Genomic DNA, 19,294 nt, shown 5'->3' with positions numbered 1-19,294 from the left:
GGTAGGGATGGGGAGACCCAGGAATGATAGAAATCACTGGTATAGTTGTATTTGGTTGCTTACATCTGGCATTTGTTCTGATCAGTTAGAATGTGTCAGACACCTGCTCTGATTGGCTAGTGCTCATGTCATTCAGCTGTTAAGTATTTTGATTAATTTCCACAATTTACCTACACTTGTGAGGGTAAACAGTGAGGGTGAATCCACGAGATCTACTTTAGCAAGACTGAACAAGCAATAGGGTATAAGATGGACCAAAAGTTCAGAGATTTGGAGGTAATAATTTAGGAGGCTGTTTCAAAAGTACAGGTGCATATGTGAAACATGACCAGAGATTATACGGTAAAGATGAAGACCAGGCAGAAAACTGAAAACATAGCTTCAGGAAGCTATTTGGATGTGAAAAACAAGAGAGGGAGAAGAGTAAACTAACTAACTAACTAAGGCAAGCCAAGGATGTTGAGTCTAGATAGTTCAGAGGTTGACGGTGCTTTTACCAAAATAAGGAACAAGGAAAAGGGATAAATTTTAGAAGGATTCATTAGATTATTTGCATTTTGAAGGCAAGACTCTGCTTTGTAGTCCCAGAATCTGATACAGAGCTGAGCACACGGTAGGTGCTCCGGAGATATTCATTTAATTAATGACAAATGAAAAAAATTACTTCAGTTTTAGATATACTGAGCTTTTGGTGTCACTAAGATGTTCAGGTAGAGATGACCACCCAGTAGTTGCAAAGGTATAAACAGAGTAAGGAGATGATAAAAATCTCCTAGGGAAAGGTAGTAATTAAATCTACATGATTACAGTGAACGGAGTGACAGCAAGTAGAGAAAACTTTGGAACAATCCCTATAGCTAAAGGGGAAGAAAATTCAGGGAAGGCACAACCACAGGTGGAAGAGGAGAAATGGAAAGAAAAAATGTCTCAGAACAGAGAATTTTAAAACGGGGTAGTTAGGCATATTCTGTGACATGGACTTGTTAAGAAAAAAGAACAATCATTTCACTTCACAATTAGAGGTTAAAAACCAGTTATATATTTTATTAATTTTGTAAATGGTTTTCTTTCTTTCATTCACTTTTTTTTCTTTTTAAATGTTTTTGGACCTGAAAACACAACAGTATGTATCATGAAATTACAAATTGTCTATGATCACATCTCCTTGAAATTATTGCTGTTAAATTTGGCATATTTCCTTCAGGTCACTTTAAATATATGGAACTAGTCAGTGGAAAATGCGCCAGTTGTCAAATGCACCATTTGGCACTATAAAATTACCTTCGTTGAACTGTTTAATGATTTTTGCCTTAAATTCTACTTTGTCTGAAAATAGGATTGCAACTCCTGATATGTTAATGTTTGGATTTCCGTAACAAATCATTTTTATTCCTTTTCTCTTTTAATTTTAATATCATTTGGTTTCAGCAGTCTCTTGTCAGCTACATTAGTTTAATTTTTCCATTAGCTTCTATAGAACTAGTGGCATTTACTTTTATTGTTACAATTTGTGTCTTCTACCTTTTTGTTTTATATGCTATGTTTTGAATGACTGTTTTTATTGTTTTTATTTTCTATTTAGAATTTGGTGTTCCTATTTTGATTTACCGCAGTGATTAGGAAGGCATGTATTCTGTTTTTAATTATTCTCATGATTACATTCACAGTTCTTAAAAAATGCTATATGTCAAAGATTATCAAAGGCTATAATAAAATATATGTTTTGCATCATATCCTCCTTTTGATCATTTCCCCACTCCATATGAGAGAGGGAATGTAACACATTTTTACTTCTTTTCACTCCATTTTCTCATATTTTAAAACTGTAATGTGTATTTTAAGATCCATATAATACTATTTAAATTTATTAAATGTTTTCTCTTTAAGCAACATTCTAATTTTATCCAACTTTAAAAAAAAATTTATTGGAGTATAGTTGTTTTACAATGTCGTGTCAGTTTCTGAAGTCAGGGAGCCTGATTCCTTCAGGTCTGCTTTTTTTCCCCCAGGATTGCTTTGGCTATTTGGCATCTTTTGTGTTTCCATACAAATTGTAAAATTTTTTATTCTAGTTCTGTGAAAAATGCCATTGGTAATTTGATAGGGATTGCATTGAATCTGTAGATTACCTTGGGAAGTATAGTCATTTTGACAGTATTGATTCCTCCAATCCAATAACACGGTATATCTCTCCATCTGTTTGTGTCATCTTTGATTTCTTTCATCAGCATGTTATGGTTTTCAGAGTACAGGGCTTTTGCCTCCTTAGGTAGGTTTATTTTTAGGCAGTTTATTCTTGTTGATGCAATGGTAAATGGAATTGTTTCCTTAATTTCTGTTTCTGATCTTTCATTGTTAGCATATAGGAATGCAAGAGATTTCTGTGTATTAATTTTGTATCCTGTAACTTTACCGAATTCATGGATGAGCTCTAGTAGTTTTCTGGTAGCTTCTTTAACATTTTCTATGTATAATATCATGTCATCCGAAAACAGTGACAGTTTTACTTCTTTTCCAATTTGGATTCCTTTTATTTCTTTTTCTTTTCTGATTGCCGTAGCTAGGACATCCAAAACTATGTTGCATAAAAGTGGTAAAAGTGGATATCCTTGTCTTGTTCCTGATCTTAGAGGAAAAGCTTTCAGCTTTTCACCATTGAGAATGATGTTAGCTGTGGGTTTGTCATATGTGACCTTTATTATGTTGAGGTAGGTTCCCTCTATGCCTACTTTCTGGAGAGTTTTTATTGTAACTGGGTGTTGAATTTTATCAAAAGCATTTTCTGCATCTATTGAGGTGATCATATGGTTTTTATTCTTCAGTTTGTTAATGTGGCATACCACACTGATTGATTTGTGGATATTGAAGAATCCTTGCATCCCTGAGATAAATCCCACTTGATCATGGTGTATGATTCTTTTAAATGTACTGTTGGATTCAGTTTGCTAGTATCTTGTTGAGTATTTTTTGCGTCTATGTTCATCAGTGATATTGGCCTGTAATTTTCTTTTTTTCTGTGGTATCTTTGTCTGGTTTTGGTATGAGGGTGATGGTGGCCTCATAGAATGAGCTTGGGAGTGTTCCTTCCTCTGCAATCTTTCATAAGAGTTTCAGAAGGATAGGTGTTAGCTCTTGTCTAAATGTTTGATAGAATTCATCTCTGAAGACATCTGGTCCTGGACTTTTGTTTGTTGGAAGTCTTAAGTCACTGTTTGAATTTCAATACTTCTGATTGGTCTGTTCCTATTTTAAAATTTCTTTCTGATTCATTCTTGGAAGGTTGTACCTTTCTAAGAATTTGTCCATTTCTAGGTTGTCCATTCTTTTGGCATATCATTGCTTGTAGTAGTCTCTTATGATCCCTTGTATTTCTGTGGTGTCCGTTGTAATGTCTCCTTTTTCAGTTCTAATCATTTTATTGATTTGAGCCCTCTCCCTTTTTTTCTTGATGAGTCTGGCTAGAGGTTTATCAGTTTTGTTTAGCTTTTTCAAGAACCAGCTTTTAGTTACATTGATCTATTCTATTGTTTTCTTCATCTCTATTTCATTTATTTATGCTCTGAAATTTATGATTACTTTCTTTCTACTAACTTTGGGTTTTGTTTGTATTCTTTCTCTAGTTGCTTTAGGTGTAAGGATAGGTTGTTTATTTGAGATTTTTCTTGTTTCCTGAGGTAAGATTGTATTGCTATAAACTTCCCTCTTAGAACTGCTTTTGCTGCATCCCATAGGTTTTAGATCATTGTGTTTTTGTTGTCTTTTGTCTCTAGGTATTTTTTAATTTTATCTTTGATTTATTTAGTGATCCATTGGTTGTCTAGTAACATATTGTTTAGCTTCCACGTGTTTGTGTTTTTTACAGTTTTTTTTTTCTTGTAGTTGATTTCTAATGTCATAACATTATGGTCGGAAAAGATGCTTGATATCATTTCAATTTTCTTAAATTTACTGAGGCTTGTTTTTTGGCCCAAGATGTGATCTATCCTGGAGAATGTTCCATGTACACCTGAGAAGGAAGTGTATTCTGCTGGTTTCAGATGGAATGTTTCAAAATATAAAATAAATCCATTTGGTCTAATGTGTCATTTAAGGCCTATGTTTCCTTATTGATTTTCTGTCTGGATGATCTGTCCATTGATATAAGCGGGTTATTAAAGTCCCCCACTATTATTGTCTTACTGTTGATTTCTCCTTTTATAACTGTTAGTATTTGCCTTATATATTGAGGTGCTTCTGTGTTGGGTGCATATATATTTATAATTGTTATATCTTTTTCTTAAATTGATCCCTTGATCATTATATAGTGTCCTTCTTTGTCTCTTGTAACATTCTTCATTTTAAAGTCGCTTTGACTGATATGAGTATTGCTACTCCAGCATTCTTTTGATTTCCATTTCCATGGAATAACTTTTTCCATTTCCTCACTTTCAATCTGTATGTGTCCCTAGATCTGAAGTGGATCTCTTGTAGAAAGCATTATATGGGTCTTGTTTTTGTGTCCTTTCAGCCGGTGTATTTCTTTTGGTTGGAGGATTTAATCCATTTACATTTAAGGTAATTATCGATATGTATGTTTTTATTGCAATTTTGTTAATTGTTTTGGATTTGTTTTTGTAGGTCTTTTCTCTTCCCTTCCTCTTTTGTTCACTTCTCTTGTGACTTGATGACTATATTTAGTGCTGTATTTGGATTGTTTTTTTCTTTTTTCTGTCTGTATCTGTTGTAGATTTTTGGTTTGCCGTTCCCATGAGGTTTTGATATAGCAGTCTATATAAATACAAGATTAAGTTGCTCTTCTCTTAATTCCCGATGCATTTCCAATATCCTGCATTTGTAAATCATAATTTCTGGTTTTGATATCATATTTGTGTGTGGATGATTTCCTACCTTTATGTTTGCCTTTACCGGTGAGATTTCCCCTTCGTAATTTTCTTGTCTCTAGCGTGGCCTTTTTTTTTTTCTGCCTAGAGAAGTTCCTTTAGGATTTGTTGTAGAGCTGGTTGGATGGTGCTGAATTCTCTTAGCTTTTGCTTGTCTGTAAAGCTTTTGATACCTCCACCAAACCTGAATGAGTGCCTTGCTGGGTAAGAGAATTCTTGGTTGTAGGTTTTTCCCTTGCATCACTTGAAACATATTGTGCCACTCCCTTCTGGCCTGCAGAGTTTCTGCAAAAAATCAGCCGATAACCTTATGGGGATTCCCTTGTATGTTATGTGTTGCTTTGCCCTTGTTGCTTTTAATATTTTTTCTTTGTCTTTAATTTTTGTCAGTTTGATTAATATGTGTCTTGGTGTGTTCCTCCTTCGGTTTATCCTGTGTGGGACTCTCTGTGCTTCCTGGACTTGAATGAGTGTTTCCTTTTCCATGTTAGAGAAGTTTTCAGCATGTATCTCTTCAAATATTTTCTCAGGTCTTCTTCTTTTTCTGGGACCCCTATAATTTGAATGTTGGTGTGTTTAATGTTGTCCCAGAGGTCTCCAAGACTGTCCTCATTTCTTTTCATTGTTTTTTCTTTTTTCTGTTCCATGGCAGTGATTTCAGCACTCTGTCTTCCAGCTCACTTATTCGTTCTTCTGCCTCATTTATTCTGCTACTGATTCCTTCTAGTGTATTTTTCATTTCAGTTATTGTATTGTTTATCTCTGTTCTTTATAGCTTATAGGTCTTTGTTAAACAATTCTTGTATCTTCTCAGTCTGTGCCTACATTTTTTTCTGAGATCTTGGATTATCTTTACTATCATTACTCTAAATTCTTTTCAGGTAGATTGCCTATCTCCACTTCACTTAGTTGTTTTTCTGGGGTTTTATCTTTTTCCTTCATCTGGAACATATTTCTATGCTGTCATTTTGTCTACCTTTCTGTGTTTGTGGTCTCCTTTCCACAGTCTTCAGGATTGTAGCTCCTGTTGCTTCTGGTGTTTGCCCCCTTGTGGGTAAGGTTGGTCCTGGGGCTAGTGCAGGCTTCCTGGTGGGAGGGACTGGTGCCTGCCCACTGGTTGGTGGAGTTGCATCTTGTCCCTCTGTGTGGCAGGGCCATGTCAAGTGGTGTTTGTATAGGTGACTGTGGGGTCAGGACGACTTTAGGCAGCCTGTCTACTGATGGGTGGGGCTGTGTTTCCACCCTGTTGATTATTTGCCCTGAGGCATCTCAGCATTGGAGCCTGCAGGCTGTTGGGTAGGGCCAGGTCTTGGTGCCAAATGGTGGCCTCCAGGAGAGCTCATGCTGATCAGTATTATCTGGGGCCTCTGCCACCAGTGTCCTTGCTCCTCCAATGAGCCACAGCCAACCCTTGCCTCCCAGGAGACCCTCCAAGACCCACAGGTAGGTCCAGCCCCGGCTCCTATGGAGTTACTGATTTGCCCTGGGTCCCAATGTATGTGAAACCTTGTGTGCACTCTCCAAGAGTGGAGTCTCTGTTTCCCCCAGTCTTGTGGAGCTCCTGCACTCAAGACCCGCTGGCCTTCAAAGCCAAATGCTCTGATGGGGGCAGGGGTCCTCTTCCCAATGCCAGACCCTCAGGCTGGGGAGCCTGGCATGGGGTTCAAAACTCTCACTCTTGTGGGAGAACCTCTGTGATAAAATTATTTTCCAGTTTGTGGATCTCCCACCCAGTGGATATGGGATTTGATTATGTTGCAAAAGCAACCCTCCTACCATCTCATTGTGGTTTCTTCTTTGTCTTTGAATGTACCATCTTTTTGTTAGGTTCCAGTCTTTTTTTTCAATGGTTGTTCAGCAGTTAGTTGTGATTTTGGTGTTTTCATGTGAGGAGGTGAGCTTAAGTCCCTCTGCCATCTTGTCCAGAATCCAGGGGCTGCTTTTAGTTCGAATGCTTTCTGACTCTTTCCTCAGTTTGTGCTGGGTATTATCCCTTTGTTATGGGGTGTGCAGGTGTGACGGCCTTTGTGTGCTCCTGGGATGGCAGGGGCAGCGCTTGGCACCTGCTTGCAGGTCTTGTAGCAGCGACGGCAGCCAGTGCACTCCTGGAATAGTGGGGGCAGAGCTTAGCACCTGCTCTCGGATCTCCTAGGGTGGCTGCAGCCTGCACACCTCTGGGACAGTGGGGGTAGTGCTTGGTGCCTGCTCTTGGGTCTTGTAGCAGTGACGGCAGCTGCAGAGACTTGTGTTTGCCCCCGCAGCTCCTTTAGGCAGTGTCCTGTTGCATGAGAGCACTCACAGAGAAATTAGCTCTTATGATGCTCCCGCTCCTCTTTTCCTGTGCCCCCCAATAATGGCACCTTGCCTCTCTGGTGGGCCTAGGCTTCTTCCGAGTACACCCTCAGTTGCCAGAATCCAACCTCTTCAGCCTGTTTCTGTGCAGCCAACCCTGGTCTTCTCTCTAGGTCTGACCTCTGAAGCCTGAGCTTCAGCACCCAGCCTGAACTCGCACCAGGGGAGGAGCGTCTCAGGCTGGTGATCACAGGGGGGCGGTGCCAACCTTCTGTGAAGGCTACTCTCCATTTTGCCTTCTAAAAACCAGTTGCTGCCCTCTCCTCCTAGGCTCCAAAGCTCCTCCTCCATCCAGGCTGATCTCCCCACTGGTGAGGGGGCTTCCTTGGGTGTGGGAGCCTTTCCTCCTTTACCGTTCCCTCCCTGGGGCACAGGACCCATCCTGATTCCTTTCTTTCTCTTTTTCCTTTTGTCCTACCCAGTTACGTGGAGGTTTTCTTGCCCTTTCAGAAGTCTTCTGCCGGCATTCAGTAGAAGTTCTGTGTGAATTGTTCCACTTTTAGATGTATTTTTAATGTTTTTGTGAGAGAAGGTGAGCTCCACATCCTACTCCTGCACCATATTGAACTGTTAACTCTCCAACTTTTAAATAAACTTTAAAACATTTATTTAGACTGAAATTTGTGTTTGATTTGATTCAATGTTCACTGCTAGTCCTTGACTAGATGTTAGTTTCTGGAACTACATAACAGATCATTGTCCTCAAAGAGTTTAGAGTCTAATGGCTTTTTCTCAATACTGTTACTCATTCTTTTTTTTTTTTATTTAATTTTTTTTGGAATATAGTTGTTTTACAATGTTGTGTTAGTTTCTGCTGTACAGCAAAGTGAATCAGCTATACGTATACTTATATCCCCTCTTTTTTTGGATTTCCTTCCCATTTAGGTCACCACAGAGCATTGAGTAGAGTTTCTTGAGCTATACAGTAGGTTCTCATTAGTTATTAGTTATTTTATACATAGTATCAAGAGTGTATATATGTCAATCCCAATATCCCAATTCATCCTACCCACCTCTTTCCCCCCTTGGTGTCCATACGTTTGTTCTCTATGTCTGTGTCTCTATTTCTGCTTTCCAAATAAGATCATCTGTACCATTTTTCTAGATTCCACATATATGCATTAATATATGATATTTGTTTTTCTCTTTCTGACTTACTTCAGTCTGTATGACAATCTCTAGGTCCATTCATATCTCTACAAGTGACCCAATTTTGTTCCTTTTTATGGCTGAGTAATACTCCATTGTATATATGTACCACAACATCTTTATCCATTCCTCTGTTGATGGACAATTTATGTTGCCTCCATGTCCTAGCTATTGTAAATAGTGCTGTAATGAACATTGGGGTGCATGTGTCTTTTTGAATTATAGTTTTCTCTGGGTATATGCCCAGGAGTAGGATTGCTGGATCATATGATAGTTCTATTTTTAGTTTTTTAAGGAACCTCCATACTGGTCTCCATAGTGGTTGTATCAATTTACATTCCCACCACAGTGCAAGAGGGTTCCCTTTTCTCCATACCCTCTCCAGCATTTATTGTTTGTAAATTTTTTTAATGATGGCCATTCTGATTGGTGTGGGGTGATACCTCATTGTAGTTTTGATTTGCATTTCTCTAATAATTAGTGATGTTGAGCATCTTTCAGTGCCTCTTGGCCATCTGTATGTCTTCTTTGGAGAAATGTCTGTTAGGTCCTCTGCCCATTTTTGATGGGGTTGTTTGTTTTTTTGATATTGAGCTGTTGTTACTCATTCTTGTTCTCTCTTTTGGTTAAATGCACTACTAAACTTTGAGTTACCTCCATTATTAATCTATTAATTTAAGTACTTTATAGAAAGTATAAAGTATAGAGTGTATAAAGGAGGAATTTATTCTCAAAAATCTAAAAATTCTTGGAAGCAAAATTAATTTTTATCATTTTTACATTGTAGGGGAGAAATCTAAGGCTGGCTTTACTTACATTTACTTGTTTTTCTATCTCAATATTTGTAGAATTTTGCTTTTATCCCTGTAGCTTATTTTTTTCTTCAGTCTCTATTCATTTTCTTTTTTTTTAAACTACTATATAAAGTCATTTTAGTACATGTACATTTATCAGCTCTATAATAGTTTTCTGATTTTTCTGGGTTTTTTAAAAAAATTAATAATTCTTGGGTTGAATAACATTTTATTTATTCCTTTTTAGTTATCTCTTCCTTTATTTTTCTCTTAGCTTTGGAAACCTTTTTGAATTGGTAATAACCAATTAGCTGATTAATTACATAACAGTGATTTATTTTTTATTATGTCTATTCCATTTTTTTAAACTGCTTTTACCATGTATTGATCTCTTACAATGGCACTTTATGTTTTCATACCATTCTTCCTCATCTCACATTTTTTTCTGACTTTCCTTATGATTTTCAGCTCCTATTTTATAGATATTAGATCTTACATCCTATTGAGTGCCAAGTAGTTTTCTCTATCTTCTTTCAGATTCCTGCAGGAAATAATTTAAGTCTATTTTCTTCTGGATATATGGGATGATCTATCATTCTTTTTGCCTTTCAGTAGTTTAGAGATTCTTTTGGAAGTTCTCTTCTACTTGCCATGTATTAAAGAGAGTTCTGTATAGGACTGGTGTTTCCCAACAGACAAGATTTACAGATTGTCCTTGTGTCCCTCTTTATACATTTGCATGCTAGTGGAAGCCCTTACTAAGATCTACAGCTTGGTGGCACACTGATAACCAGAGTGCCGAGCATGGTTCCCAGTCTCCAATAGGCTTTTATCTAACGTGGCTATGCTGGAATGTGACGAAATTATTTTCCTATCCATTCTACCTGGATCTCAGATCTCTAAACAGTGCTATTCTCCTCAGTCTGTTTGGGAAACAGGGCCCTTCCTAAATCTGCAAGATTCTTCTCCCCCTGCCCCCAACAGAATTTTATTTGTGGTGAGTAACCTTTGTAGAATACAATATAATCCTGCCCATTAATTTTTAAATTACTTTTTAAGACCTACAGGAGCTAACTGTGTGTATGGAAGAGCTGATAAGGGGAGGGGGAAAGTGTCTCTCTAAGTGCTGCAAAAATCAGTACTTGTATTGATGGCTGGTAAAGACCTTGGGAGCAAATCATAGAATGAGGACTATCGACTTTCATGAGAGCATTTCCCCCATTTCTGTTTGAAGAGTACTGGTGGGTCCTCAATTCCATTTTGAAATCCAGTTCCAGTGATTTCTATGTCACTAAAGATTGCCTTATAGTAAATATAGATTCTGGGTTATGCTCCACTTTTCAGCATGCTCCCCTGATCAAATCCCAATTAAGAACATATTATAATGGATAAGAGTGGGAGTGTTATTATATGGATACTGCAAACCTAGCATTAGTGTATTTTAAAAATATGACTGATTTCCAGAATTTGGTCCTTAGCTATTATTAATAACAAATTACTTGTAATATACCTCACAGTTACGGAAACATGCCAGCATGTTAAGAAATCATAGTTGAGAACTACTGGAATAACACTGGTGGAATATTAATATTTAGGCATTCTCAGTAGTTTAGCCTCAAGCCTAGAGTCCTATATTATTATGTTCTCTAACCAGAAACAGTTGAGTCATTCAGGAGCAGAAAAGACAGGAAAAAATATGATATCTTATATTTCCCCTTAGCCCACCCCAGATCTGTATAGTTGCTATGGCAATCAATTGCTCCTCTGGTAAGACAACTCTTCCAATCGTTCATATTCTCTGCCACTGTTCTGTTTCAATACCTCTTGAAATGGTCCCACATCATTAAGTATTTCTTGTTCAATCTGCACAACTGTCAGAGTAATACTTTTGAAACAGAATTTTGATCATACTATTTCACTGCTTAAAAGCCTTCAAAGACTGCAAGGATGTTGTAATGAATGAAGGTAATGTCTTCATATAGAACAGTCAAATTCGGAGCCCCCATTTTCCATCTCTGTTGTTTCCACTTTCCCTGTTTCCTTCCTCTCCCTGGGAGCCAGAGTGACACACCTCAGGTAGGAGATTGGACAATGTCCCTGTCTAGTATTAAGGAAAAGGCCTATAGATACTGATATTTGGGGGTTCCCCAAGAAAATGGCCTCACTTCTGTGCTAGGCAACCCCTAAAAAGGCCTCCAGTTATCCCTGCTTCTTGATTGATATTTATGCCCTTGTGTACTCCCTTTTTTGTTTTTAATTTAGTTTTTATTTTGTTTTGTAGTTGATTTACAATGTTGTGTTAGTTTCAGGTGTACAACAAAGTGATTCAGTTATACATATACGCATATCCATTCTTTTTCAGATTCTTTTCCCATCTAGGTTACTACAGAGTATTGAGTAGAGCTCCCTGAACTACACAGTAGCTATACAGTGGGTCCTTGTGGATTATCTATTTTATATATAGTAAATTATATATGTTAATCCCAGCCTCCTAATTTATCCCTCCCTACCAACTTTCCCCTTTTGTAACCATAAGTTTGTTTTTAAGTCTTTGAGTCTGTTTCTGTTTTGTAAATAAGTTGATTTGTATCATTTTTTTAGATTCCACATATAAGTGATGTATGATATTTGTCCTTTTCCGACTTACTTCACTTAGTATGATAATCTCTAGGTCCAACCATGTTGCTGCAAATGGCATTATTTCATTATTTTTTTTGGCTAAGTAATATTCCAGTGTGTGTATGCGTGTGTGTGTGTGTGTGTCTGTATGTATACCACATCTTCTTTATCCACTCATCTGTCGATGCACATTTAGGTGGCTTCCATGTCTTGACTATTGTAAGTAGTGACGCAGTGAACATTGGGGTGCATGTATCTTTTCAAATTCTGGTTTTCTCCAGATATATGCCCAGGAGTAGGATTGCTTGATCACATGGTAGTTCTATTTTTAGTTCTTTAAGGAACCTCCATACTGTTCTCCATAGTATCAATTTACATTCCCACCAACAGTGTAGGAGAGATCCTTTTCTCCACACCTCTCCAGCATTTATTGTTTGTAGACATTTTCATGGTGGCCATTCTGACCAGGTTAATGTGATACCTCATTGTAGTTTTGATTTGCATTTCTCTAATAATTAGTGATATTGAGCATCTTTTCATGTGCCTCTTGGCCATCTGTATATCTTCTTTGAAGAAATATCTGTGTAGATCTTCTGCCCATTTTTTGATTGGGTTTTTTTTTGGTTGGTTGTTTGTTTGTTTTGATACAGAGCTGCACGAGCTGTTTGTGTATTTTGGAGATTAATCCCTTGTCGGTTGCTTTGTTTGCAAATATTTTCTCCAATTCTGTGCGTTGTCTTTTCATTTTGTTTATAGTTTCCTTTGTGGTACAAAAACTTTTAAGTCTAATTAGGTCCACTTGTTTATTTTTGTTTTTATTTTCATTACTCTACAAGGTGGATTCAAAAAGATGTTGCTGTAATTTACATCAAAGTGTGTTCTGCATATGTTTTCCTCTAAGAGTTTTATGGTATCTGGCCTTACATTTAGGTCTTTAATCCATTTTTATTTTACTTTTTTGTATAGTGTTAGATAATGTTTTAATATAGCTGTCCAACTTAACATGTAGCTGTCCAATTTTCCCAGCAGCATTTATTGAAGAGACTGTCTTTTCTCCATTGTATATTTGGGCCTCCTTTGTTGTAGATTAATTGACCATAGGTGTGTGACCTTATTTCTGGGCTTTCTTTCCTGTTCCATTGATCTATATTTCTTTTTTTGTGCCAGTACCATATTGTCTTGATTACTGTAGCTTTGTATTATAGTCTGAAGTCAGGGAGCCTGATTCTTCCTGCTCTGTTTTTCTTTCTCAGGATTACTTTGGCTATTCAGGGTCTTTTGTGTTTGCATAGAAATTTAAAAATTTTTTATTCTAGTTCTGTGAAAAATGCCATTGGTAATTTGATAGGGATTGCATTGAATCTGTAGATTGCCTTGGGAAGTATATACATTTTGACAATATTGATTCTTCTAATCCAAGAACTTGGTATATCGTTCCATCTGTTTTTGTCATCTTTGACTTCTTTCATTAGCATCTTTTAGTATTCAGAGCACAGGTCTTTTGCCTCCTTAGGTAGGTTTATTCCTAGGTATTTAATTCTTTTTGATGAGACAGCAAATGAGATTGTTTCCTTAATTTCTCTTTCTGATATTTCATTATTTGTATAGGAATGCAAGAAATTTCTGTGTATTAATTTTGTATCCTACAACTTTACCAATTTCATTGACGAGCTATAGTAGTTTTCTGGTAGCTTTTCTATTGTTTTCTATGTACAGTATCATATAATCTGCAAACAGTAACAGTTTTACTTCTTTTCCAATTTGGATTGCTATTATTTCTTTTTCTTCTCTGATTGGCATGACTAGGACTTCCAAAATTTGTTGAATGCAAGTGGCAACAGTGGACATCCTTGTCTTGTTCCTGATCTTAGAGGAAATACTTCATCTTTCACTGCTGAGTATAATGTTAGCTGTGGGTTTGTCATATGTGGCCTTTATTATGTTGAGGTAGGTTCCCTCTATGCCTACTTTTTCTATAGAGTTTTTATCATAAATGGGTGTTGAATTTTGTCAAAAGCTTTTTCTGCATCTGTTGAGATGATCATATGGTTTTTATTCTTCAGTTTGTTAATGCGGTGTATCACACTGAGTGATATGCAGCTATTGAAAAATCCTTGCATCCCTGAGATATATATCCCACTTGATCATGGTGTATGATCCTTTTAATGTGTTGTTGGATTCAGTTTTCTTGTGTTTTGCTGAGGATTTTTGTGTCCATGTTAATTGGTGACATTGGCCTGTAATTTTCTCTTTTGTGATGTCTTTGGTTTTGGTATCAGGGTGATGGTGTCCTCAGAGAATGAGTTTGGGATTCTTCCTTCCTCTGTAATTTTTTGGAATAGTTTCAGAAGGATAGGGATTAACTCTTCTCTAAATGTTTGATAGAATTCACCTGTGAAGCCATCTGATCCTGGACTTTTGTTTGTTGGAAATTTTTTAATCACAATTGCAACTTCAGTACTTGTGATTGGTCTGTTCATATTTTATATTTTTTCCTCATTCTGTCTTGGAAGTTTGTACCTTTCTAAGAATTTGTCCATTTCCTCTAGGTTATCCCTTTTATTGGCATATAGTTGCTTTTAGTAGTATCTTATTATCTTTTCTATTTCTGTGGTGTCCATTGTAACTTTTCCTTTTTCATTTCTAATTTTATTGATTTGAGGCCTCTCCCTCCCTTTTTTTTGATGAGTCTGGCTAAAGGTTTATCAATCTTGTTTATCTTTTCAAAGAACCAACTTTTAGTTTCATTGATCTATTGTTTTCTTCATCTCTATTTCATTTACTTCCACTCTGACCTTTATGATTTCTTTCCTTCTACTAACTTTGGTTTTCTTTGTTCTTGTGTCTCTAGTTGCTTTAGGTGTAAGTTTAGGTTGTTTATTTGAAATTTTTCTTGTTTCCAGAGGTAAGATTGTATTGCTATAACCTTCCTTCTTAGAACTGATTTTACTGCATCCCATAGGTTTTGGATGATTGTGTTTTTGTTGTCATTTGTCGCTAGGTGTTGTTTGATTTCCTCTTTGATTTCTTCAGTGACCCATTGGTTGTTTAGTAACATATTGTTTAGCTTCCACGTGTTTGTGTTTTTTACAACTTTTTTTCTTGTAGTTGATTTCTAATCTCATGGCGTTGTGGTTGAAGAAGATGCTTGATATCATTTCAGTTTTCTTAAATTTACCAAGGCTTGCTTTGTGGCCCAAGATGTGATCTATCCTGGAGAATGTTCCATGTACACGTGAGAAGAAAGTGTATTCTGATGCTTTCAGATGGAATGTTTTATAAATCTCAAATAAGTCCATTTGGTCTAATGTGTCACTTAAGGGCTGTGTTTCCTTATTGATTTTCTGTCTGGATGATCTGTTCATTGATGTAAGTGGGTTATTAAAGTCCCCCACTATTATTGTCTTACTGTTGACTTCTTCCTTTATGGCTGTTAGCATTTGCCTTATATTTTGAGGTGCTCCTATGTTGGGTGCATATATATTTACAAATGTTATATCTTCTCAGATTGATCCCTTGATCATTATGTAGTGTCCTTCTTTGTCTCTTGTAACATGCTTTATTTTAAAGTCTGTTTTGTCTGATATGAGTATTGACTTCAGCTTTCTTTTGATTTCCACTTGCATGGAATAACTTTTTCCATCCTCTCACTTTCAGTCTGTATGTGTCCCTACATCTGAAGTGGGTGTCTTCTAGACAGCATATATAGGGGTCTTGTTTTTGTATCCATTCAGCCAGTCAGTGTCATTTGGTTAGAGCATTTAATCCTTTCACATTTTAGGTGATTATCAATATCTGTGTTCTTCTTGCCATTTTGTTAATTGTTTTGAATTTGTTTTTTGCAGGTCTTTTTTCTTCCCTTCCTCTTTTTTTCTCTTCTCATGTTTTGATGACTGTAGTGTTGTGTTTGGATTGCTTTTTCTTTTTTGTGAGTGTATCTGTTGTAGATTTTTCATTTGCAGTTCTCATAAGGTTTTGATACAGCAGTCATATATATATATGTATGTGTATATATATATGTACATATATAATGTTTTAAGTTGCTCATCTCTTAATTTCCAATACATTTCCAATATCCTGCATTTGTATTCTCCTCTTCTCACGATTGCAGGTTTTGATATCATATTTGTGTGGATGACTTCCTACCTTTACTTTATGTTTGCCTTTACCATTCATAATTTTGTTTCTGGTTGTGTCTTTTTCCCTTCTGCCTAGGCAAGTTCCTTTAGCATTTATTGTAAAGTTCCTTTAGCATTTATTGTATTGGATGATGCTGAATTCTCTTAGCTTTTGCTTGTCTGGAAAACTTTTGATTTCTCCATCAAATGTGAATGAGAGCCTTGCTTGGTAAGAGTATTCTTGATTGTAGTTTTTTCCCATTCATCACTTGAAATATATTGTGCCACTCCCTTCTGGCCTGCAGAGTTTTGCTGAAAAATCAGCTGAAAACCTTATGGCAATTCCGTTGTATGTTACCTGTTGCTGTGCTGTTGTCACTTTTAATATTTTTTCTTTGTCTTTGTCAGTTTGATTAATATGTGTCTCGGTGTGTTCCTCCTTGGGTTTATCCTGTACGGAACTCTCACATGTCCTGGGCTTGAATGTGTGTTTCCCTTCCTATGTTAGGGAAGTTTTCATCTATTATCTCTTCAAATATTTTCTTAGGCTCTTTCTATCTCTCATCTCTTTCTGGGACCCCTATAATGCAAATGTTGTTGAGTTTAATGTTGTCCCAGAGATCTCCCAGAGACCATCCTCATTTCTTTTTATTCTTTTTTCTTTATTCTGTCCCACAGCAGTGATTTCCATCAATCTATTTTCCAGCTCACTTATTCGTTCTTCTGCCTCATTTATTCTGCTATTGATTCCTTCTAGTGTATTTTTCATTTCTGTTATTGTATTGTTCATCTCTGTTTGTTTGTTCTTTAAAGCTTCTAGGTCTTTGTTAAACGTTTCTCGTAACCTCTTGGTCTTTGCCTCCATACTTTTTCTGAGATCTTGGATCATCTTTAGTATCATTACTCTGAATTCTTTTTCATATAGATTGCCTATCTATCTCCACTTCACTTAGTTGTTCTTCTGGGGTTTTATCTTTTTCTTTCATCTGGAACATATTTCTCTGTCCTCTCACTTTGTCTAACTTTCTGTGTTTGTGGTCTCCTTTCTGCAGGCTGCAGGACTGTAGTTCTTGCTTCTGGTGTCTACCCCCTGGTGCATGAGGTTGCTCCAAAGGTTTGTGCAGGCTTCCTGGTGGGAAGGACTGGTGCCTGCCTCTGGTTGGTGGAGTTGCATCTTGTTCCTCTGTTGGGTAGGGCTGTGTCAAGTGGTGTGTTTTTAAGTGGCTGTGGGGTCAGGACGACTTTAGGCAGCCTGTATGCTGATGGGTGGGGCTGTGTTTTCACTATGTTGGTTGTTTGGCCTGAGGCATCCCAGCACTGGAGCTTGCAAGCTTTTGGGTGGGGCCAGGTCCTGGTGCCAAAATGGTGACCTCCAGGAGAACTTACACTGGTGAATATTTCCTGGAGCTTCTGCCACTATTATCCTTGCCTCCACAGTGAGCCACAGCTGACTTCTGCATCCCCAGGAGACCCTCTAAGACCCTCAGGTCAGTGCAGCCCAGCCTCCTTAGAGTCACTGCTTTGCCCTGGGTCCCAGTGTATGTGAAACCTTTTGTGCACTCTCCAAGAGGAGTCTTTTTCTCACCCAGTCCTGTGGAGCTCCTGCACTCAAGGCCTGCTGGCCTTCAAAGCCAAATGCTCTGGTGGCTCCTCTTCCCAATGCTAGATCACCAGGCTGGGGAGCCTGATGTGGAGCTCAGAATTCTCCACCTCATAGCTTCTTCTTTTCTTTGAGTGTAGAATACCTTTTTTGGTAGTTTCAAGTCTTTTTTGCCAATGGTTCTTCAGAAGTTGTGATTTTGGTGTTTTCCTGAGAGGAGGTTAGCTCAAGTCCTTCTGTGCATCTTGTCTCCTGCCTCCTGGTATTTCTCCTTATAATGACTTTAATCCAAAGTCACCCAGTGTGATAAGCAGAATAGTAGCCCTCCAAAGATATCACGTTTATGTGCCTGGAATCTGAAAATTTACCTTTGGCTTCCCACCTGGCCGCTGAGGGGCAGACACAACCTCCACAATTCTGGGTAGCTGCATTGGCAACCAGCTCTCTATATGCAGATGTGGCAGCCACCATTAGAGCCCATGAGTGTGCCTACTCTTTTTTTTTTGAGTATGGACTGGACTTTTGACTGTTTCACTTCTAAAGAATAGAATATGACAGAAGTGAGGAGATGCCATTTCCAAGATTAGGCTACAAAAGACAGTGGCTTCTGTCTTAGAGACTCTCACTCAATAACTGAGGGAAATCATCTGTCATGTTGTCCCAATAAGGGTTTTGAGTGGCAAGAAACCAGCAGCAGCAAGGAATGAGGCTCACCAACCATCACATGAATAAGCTTGAAAGTGGATCCTCCCCCATTTGAGCTTTGAGATGTTTGCAGCCTCTGCCAACATCTTGATCATCAGCCTTTTGAAAGACCCTGATCCAAAGGCCAGGCCCAAATTCCTGACCTAGAAAAACTGTAATGATGAATGTTTGTTGTTTTAAGCTGCTTATTTAGGGGTAATTTGTTATTCAGTAACAGATAACTAATATAATCACTACCTAATCACTCCATGATGAGGACCATTAATCAATAAGCCCCAACAATCCACCCATAGCTTCCCTTTGCCATTTTACTATTTTGCTTTTCATCATGAATAATTGAGAAAAGGGGCATGAGGAAAATTTGGGAAATGATGGTTATGTTAATTTTCTTGAAAATAATGGTATTTCCATGGGCATAATATGTCATAGTGTATCAAATTATTTATTTTAAACATATGCAGCTTATTATTTGCTAATTATACTTCAATAAAGCTATTAAAATATGAATAGAGATATAAGATAAACCAAATATTTGAAAAAAGACTCCAATATAATAGACAGGGACTGAAATAAATAAAATGTAAAGAAACTCAAAGATACTGAAACAGGGCAGAAGGATAGGAGAAAAATAAAAAAAAAACAAAAACTATAATAATTATCTTGAGAAATAAATGAGAATTTTTTCATCTGTGAAAAGGGAGGGCTAATAGAAAAGAAGAGTATGAGAAAGAGTTCTCAGAAATTAAAAACATAATAATGGAAGCTAAAAACTCAACAGAAGGTTTTGAAGTTAAAGTTTAAGGGATCTCTGGTAAGTATAATAAAGACAAAGAGAAGAAAAATGGGAACAAGAAGATAAAATTAGAGACACAGTTCTGGAGGTCTAACATTTGAATAAAGGGAATTCTGAGCATGAAGGGGATAAAAAGAAGACAAAGGGGGAGTTATTTAATTTGAAGAATTAAACACACATTTATACATGTAAGGGGCCCAAGTAGTGCTAAAAAAATAAATTTGAAAAGACCTACCATAAGGCATTTTGTATTAGTTATCCATTGCACTGTAATAAGTGACTAA

General features: G+C 37.2%; 1 protein-coding gene across 1 annotated transcript in view; it reads left to right on the top strand.

The window, feature by feature from the left end:
- TMEM232 (transmembrane protein 232) overlaps nt 1-19,294 on the top strand; it is a 246,958-nt gene that overhangs the window by 197,672 nt on the left and 29,992 nt on the right. The window lies entirely within an intron of this gene.

This window comes from Balaenoptera musculus, chromosome 3, assembly GCF_009873245.2.
Source record: "Balaenoptera musculus isolate JJ_BM4_2016_0621 chromosome 3, mBalMus1.pri.v3, whole genome shotgun sequence".
NCBI classification, from domain to species: Eukaryota; Metazoa; Chordata; class Mammalia; order Artiodactyla; family Balaenopteridae; genus Balaenoptera; species Balaenoptera musculus.
Note: the sequence above shows the minus strand (reverse complement) of the source record. Positions and strands in the feature narration are given on the sequence as shown.